Raw genomic sequence first — 6254 nt, 5'->3', positions numbered from 1 at the left:
CCCCCCACCTCCTCGACTGCCCCTTGCCCTCTAGCCCCCCCCACCCCCACCCCCAGTGCTTGGGCTGAGATTTTACCTGGTGGCTGGCTGGGCTGGGCTCCCCCGGCTCTTGCCCCCCTCACATCCTCGCAGGAAGAGGCGGCGGCGGCGTAGCATTTAATCCGTCTGGAGCCGGCGCTCTCCCAGGCAAGCCAGCCCGAGCAGCAGAGCAGGCAGCGGGCGCGCGCTGGCCGGGGCTGGCAGGGATCGCGCGGGCGGGCGGCGCGAGGACAGACACTGCGGCTCGCGCTCTCCCAGCAGCTCCAGCTCCCCACAGCCGGTGATGTCATTCCATTCCAAGAGCCTCTGCCTCCGCCGCCGCCGCCGCCGCCGCCGCCGCCGGCCAGGAGCTGAGGGGGGAGGGAGAGGGAGGGCTCGCACGGCTCCGGGGAGGGGGGAGAGAAGGAGCCCAGGAGGGGGAGGAGCCGGACCCTCTCTGCGTCACCGCGCAACACCTCGCCACCAAACCTCCCTCCTCTTCTGCCCCCTACCTGCCAGCCAATGGGAATAGCTGGCTTCCGTCACGTGGTGACTAAAGGACCGAATTGTGAGTTAAAGGGCTCAGAAGCACGTGGGGTTCTCTAGAGCAGGGGCTGTGGGAGCACGTGGTGATCCCAGTGGCGATAGCGCGAGAGGGCCTGTTAAAGGGACCATCGAAGCTCCAATATTCTCAAGGCTCGGACCTCGTTTCACACAATTGTAAATGGTTTTCTCGGAACCAGCTTTTCTCTCTCCCCTTTTGGCTATTTTCAGTCTTAAATTTAAAAGCACACACACATATATCTAGCTATGTAGCAAGTACTGGGCAGGGTATGGGGTTTGCAAAAGTAATAGCTCTGCCCACAGTCCTAACCAACCAGGATTTTTGTGAGGAGCGTTTTGGGTAAACCCTGAGGCACTAACAGATATGCAGTTGTTCATAAAAAGTGTGCAATGAAATAGTCTAGCAAAGCCCTGCCCAAATGCCTCCTGGTGGTGTGGAGGTGGCCTAGGACTCTGGAACACCATGCTAGTAAGACAGCCTCTCTCAGTATCTACAGGTGCATTTCTGGTGGCAGGCTGGGTCTGCTACCTGCTGAGCAGCCTCAGCGGGAGAAGGCTTATCATTAAGGGGCTGCCCACTCACTCAGTGATCATCATTGTCCATGGCAACCTAGGAAACAAGAAAGTCAAGAGACCGTTCCCCTCCCCCCCTTACTTCCATGGTAATGGTGTCAGCTGGCAGAAATGGAAGGAAGAAGGTGCTGAGAGCCACAGAGTTTCTAGGACCGTCCCTTAATGTGAGATCTTTGTTCAATGAATACTCATATCAACCCTTATATTTTGATAGAAATCAAACTAGAAGACCACAATAGCTACTAAATGGAGATACAAGCATAAAAATAAGACAGGCCTTGACGTCAAATGAGTAGATACATGATAATTTTCATGAATACTTTCTCCCATAATAACAGTCACTTATTATGATATGGATATAGTGCTCTAGGCCCTAGATATAGAGTTTAGGTGCCTCCATTGTATGATCTCTTTAGACTTTCATAATAATGCCTCTGAGGCAGGAATTACAGGTATTATTCTCATTTCACAGATGAGTAAACTGAGGTTCAGAGAGGCTAAATTCCTTGTCTGAAGTTATTCACCTGCTTATCAGAAGTTCAATTTGGGCGTACATGTTGCTGACTCTAAGCCCAACGTTCTATCCAGTAGAACCAAAGGGATCATATAAGAACAGGACTGGAAAGTTCTGGAAAGGATCGCATTGAAGGCAAGGACTGGTTTTTTTATTTTTGATTTTTTGTCTTTCCCCAAGCATATAGAACAGTACTGGCACCCAGTAAGAGCTTAATAAATGCATGTTGACTCTCTAGTGAGCATCAAGAAACCTCTCTCTCTCTCTCTATCTCTGTCTCTCTCTGTCTCTGTCTCACACACACATGCACTGAATTTGAGTATTTAGAAACAGAAAATAAATGACTCATTATTGACATGGGAGTTACTTCAGAATCAACTGTCTATATGTAGCCAGTTAAAACTGGTCTAGAATCAGAAGAAAGGATGATAATGGTGGGAAGATTGATGATAATGCTGATGCTGGAGAATGAGAAGTACAATGGTTCTGTCTGCAGTACAGGATCCAATTATAATAGCTTCAACCTGAACTATTCAAATAAAATGTTGACACTGGAAAATAAGAAATGGGAAAAGGTCATATTGACTTTGATAATTACCATTTCCACAGAAATTTGAAGAAGCAGTTCGTGTAAACTGATGAGAGGCATAATGGCATTATGGATAGGGAGTTGACCTCAGACTCAGGATGACCTGGGTTTAAATCTCACCTCTGACACATACTGCCTATGTGACCCTGGACCAAGTCACTCAACCTCTCAGTTAACTTTCTAAGAATATGTTAAAAAAGAGTTGTGATCTGCATTGGTGAATAACCTTGCCAGGAGTCTCCCTACACCAGTGAATCCACAGTCAGTTCAACAAGGAGGCCAAAAGAGACTTGAGATTGTCTTAGCCAGCAAATACTGGATTTCCTTGCCAACGAATGTCAAGGGCATCATCACTGGTTTACAGTACAAACACATTTGTAAGACATTTTGGAGGAGGATAGGAGAAGTTTGTGAGTCAGAAGAACTTCACATAAAACAGTGAAAAGCAGCATAGGCAAAAATACATCTGTAGAAAGCTTGGCAGGAGGCATGACTAAACCAGATCATCCCAAGAGCACTTATAGATGAAACTGGAAGGCGAACAACAAATAAATGATAAATGGGAACAGATTTGTCATTGTTTCTACAGTGGATCTATTTTCATCATTATTGAGAGTAAAACCAACACATTTGGACTTTACTGCCTTTGTACTTGATGAAAAAGAAATGGCATTTAAGGAGATGCAGTTGTTTAAAAAAAATTGAACCAAACTAAGTATATACTAAAAAACCCATGCTGGATGTGGCTCAGTTTTTAAAGAATTGGGGGGAATCATTTTATGATGTAACAGAGTGGGGAAGATTTTTAAAAAAGGATGGATAGAATCATGGAAAATATTATCACTCCAAAAAGGCATCAAGAAGACACCAATAATAGTCACAACAATAATAGCCAGTGCTTAGTTTGGCTGTAAGGTTTATAAAGAGGTTTACATTTATTAATTCATTTAATTCTTCACCACGCACTGTGAGGTGGTGCTGATATTATTGTCATTTTACAGATGAGGAAAATTACTTGCCCAACATCATATAAAGACAGTATTTGAGCTTAGGGCTTCCTCACCAAGTCTCATACTCTTTCTACTCTGCCACTTACTTTTTTATCTCTATAAAGTCTCTGTGAGAATGATCTACACATGGCCTTAAGGGTGTGTCACAATCTACACAACTTTTCCAATGTATGTTTATTGCTTTCTTTGATAAAGAAATCTCTAGTTTTTGTGTAACCAGTGTTTGGTGGGGAAAGAGCTAAATCGGCAAGTATGCAGTCCACCCATTGGCCAAGTCTGAAAATATATATCACATTTTACATCATATGTCCATTATCTCTCTGCTAGTAGGTCAATAGCACATCTTGTAAGTCTTCTGGAGTACTGTTAGTCATCATATTGATTAGAATTCTTTAGCTTTCCAATATTATTTTTCTTTGCAATGTTGTGGTCATTGTATAAATTGTTCCCCATACTTCATCTCATTTCACTCTTCATCGATTCATAAGCATCTTCCCATGTTTTCCTTTCCTATAGGATTCCATTCCTATACAATAATTTGTTCATCTTTTCTCTAATTGATGAGCATCCCCTTAATTCCTGTTTATTTTTGTTGTTGTTGGAAATATACCTTTCCTTTTGTCTTCAATCTCTGAGTATATGCCAAGCTGGGGTGTCAAAGAGTATGCAGAGTTTAATAACTTTTTGAGTTCAGCTCCAAATTGCTTTTCAGAATGGCTAGTGCATTTCCCAACTCTACCAACAGTATATTAGTATACCTATTCTCCCACATTCCCTCAAAACATTATAATTTTCCCTTTTTTGTCAACTCTGAGTCATCAGAGTTGTTTTAATGTTTATTTTTGTTACTATTGGTGATTCACAGCATTTTAAAATATGATTATTGATAACTTAGATTTCTTCCTTTGAGAACCAGATGTTCATATCCTTTGACTATTTTTAAGGAACAGATCTTGCTCTTGTATTTTAAATCAGTCTTCTATAACTTTAGGATATCAAACCTTTCTTTATAGGAGAATCTTGTTTCACATATTTTCCCTAGTTAACTATTTTCCCTCTAATTTTACCTGCATTAATTCTGTTTGTACAAAGGACATTCAATTTTATGGAATAAAAATTGTCCATTTTTATATCTTGTGATCCTATCTCTCAATGATCAGGAATCCTTCCTTTATCCAGAGCTGCAAAAAGTATCTCTATCCCCACTCCTCTATAGTTTTCTTATGTTGTGACCTTTTCTATCCAAGTCATGTAGCCCTTTGGACTTTATGGAAGTTTATGCTATGAGATGTTAGTCTAAACCTGATTTCTGTCAGACTGCTTTCCAGTTTTTCCAACAGTTTTTGTTAAAGAGTGAGTACACGCCCCAGTTGTTGGTTTATTGAAAATTTTACTACTATATTCATTTGCTTCTGTAGCTTGTATGCCTAATTTTTCCCACTCAACTTTTACGTTTTTCAGTCAGTACCAAATCATACTGATGATTACTGCTTTGTAGAATAGTTTGAGATCTAGTACTAGGAAGCTTTTTTTCTTCTCACTTTTTTTTTATTATTTCCCTTGAGATTCTTGACCTTTTGTTCCTCCAGGGGTTTTGGTATTATTTTTTCTAGCCTTGTAAAGAAATCCTTTGCTGGTTTGATTGTACAATGGCCTAATTCATCTCCCTGCCTTCTTTCCAAACCATCCTCTGAACAGTTGCCACAGTGACTTTCCTAAAGCACAGTCTCACCATATCAGTGCCCTGTTCAATAAAGTCCAGTGAACCCCTATTGCCTCTAGGATAAAATGTTATTCAACCTTCATCTTATCCTTTAAAAATATCCATTTTGGCTAAATTTTGCAATATACAAGATTATTAGTGGCACATATATGTAAAAAGTATATAATTGATCATTATACATCCATCCACACAAATTGGGAATATGTGCTAATTTTTTTTTCTGGTAGGGGTGAATAATCAAAAAAGTTTGGAGAACACTACTCTGGACTATGGCCTATAGTTGTCCAACTAGCCAATTAAGCTCATCCATATTAATGTGTATCTAGGACAGACCTTGAAGATGGACAATGATTAGCCAAAATGAAAGAGACAGGAGCCAGCAGAGGAGAAAAGTCAATTCAAAAGTCAGATTGTAAATGATGTAAAGACTTTTCTAACGAACTGATTGGGTGCAGCTGGCTAAGGTGGGGAGGTTGTATCACAAAAGAGTAAAAGGTGATCCTTAGGGATATCAAGGTTAAAAAGATGATGGATCCTTTCTCTTAAGTCCAAATAATAGCCAGAGATTAACAGATGGTGGTAAAGAGCAGCAGCAGCAACGTTGGTATAGGGTGGTAGAGAAAATAAAGAAGCTGAAGAACACAGCTTAGTGGAGAAAGTCACTCACTCAATTATATCACCAGGAATGTTCCAGTTGTGCAGAATTGAAGGTAGAAGTTGCCTTGGACATGTATTTCTGGGTGTATGTTCCCCGTGCCTGTGCTTGGCCATGCACATTCTCTCTCTGTGCCTTCTCCCATCTGTTGGTGTGGTAACGTCTAAGAATATGTCCTCTTATACATGTGGGGGACATTTTTCTTCTTGCTTTTTTTTTGTGTGTGTGCTATGCTGTTTAAGTACATGTCTTTCCCTTTGTACTAACATGTTCCCTAGCTGTCTGGTAAAAGAGACTCATCAATGAGGGTTTGTAAGCTATACTTTTGTATGGATGGTGAACTACACTCACAACGTGTTGCACACCAGTGGTAACATTGGGCAAAGGAGCCATCTGGACAAAGGCCTATGAGTAATTTGGAGTGAAAAAGACCAAATTAGCTTGAAGGAGATATCTGATACTAAAGAGATGGTATCAGAGGAACTTCAAAAGATGGATGATGCGGTGGGGTGAGAAACTTCAAGACTGAACAAAGGCAAAGAGACAGAAGGGGGCTGTGAAGCCTGGAGGGTGTGGCTATATGGGGAAAGAGCAATGTACAATAAAGC

General features: G+C 41.5%; 1 protein-coding gene across 1 annotated transcript in view; it reads right to left on the bottom strand.

Annotated features, from left to right (window-relative positions):
- The window catches only part of PTPRS (protein tyrosine phosphatase receptor type S), a 234154-nt gene extending 233897 nt beyond the window's left edge, over positions 1–257 (bottom strand). Inside the window, exon 1 of the mRNA XM_069086753.1 lies at positions 77–257. The gene's annotated coding sequence lies outside the window, so the exon portion shown is untranslated. The remainder of the gene's footprint in view (positions 1–76) is intronic.
- Positions 258–6254: the final 5997 nt, after the last annotated feature.

This window comes from Petaurus breviceps, unplaced genomic scaffold (assembly GCF_028583685.1).
Source record: "Petaurus breviceps papuanus isolate PSGF00001 unplaced genomic scaffold, PetGlider_PUasm1.0 180, whole genome shotgun sequence".
Classification (NCBI taxonomy): domain Eukaryota; kingdom Metazoa; phylum Chordata; class Mammalia; order Diprotodontia; family Petauridae; genus Petaurus; species Petaurus breviceps.
The sequence above is the reverse complement of the archived record's forward strand: the minus strand, read 5'-3'. Positions and strand labels throughout refer to the sequence as shown.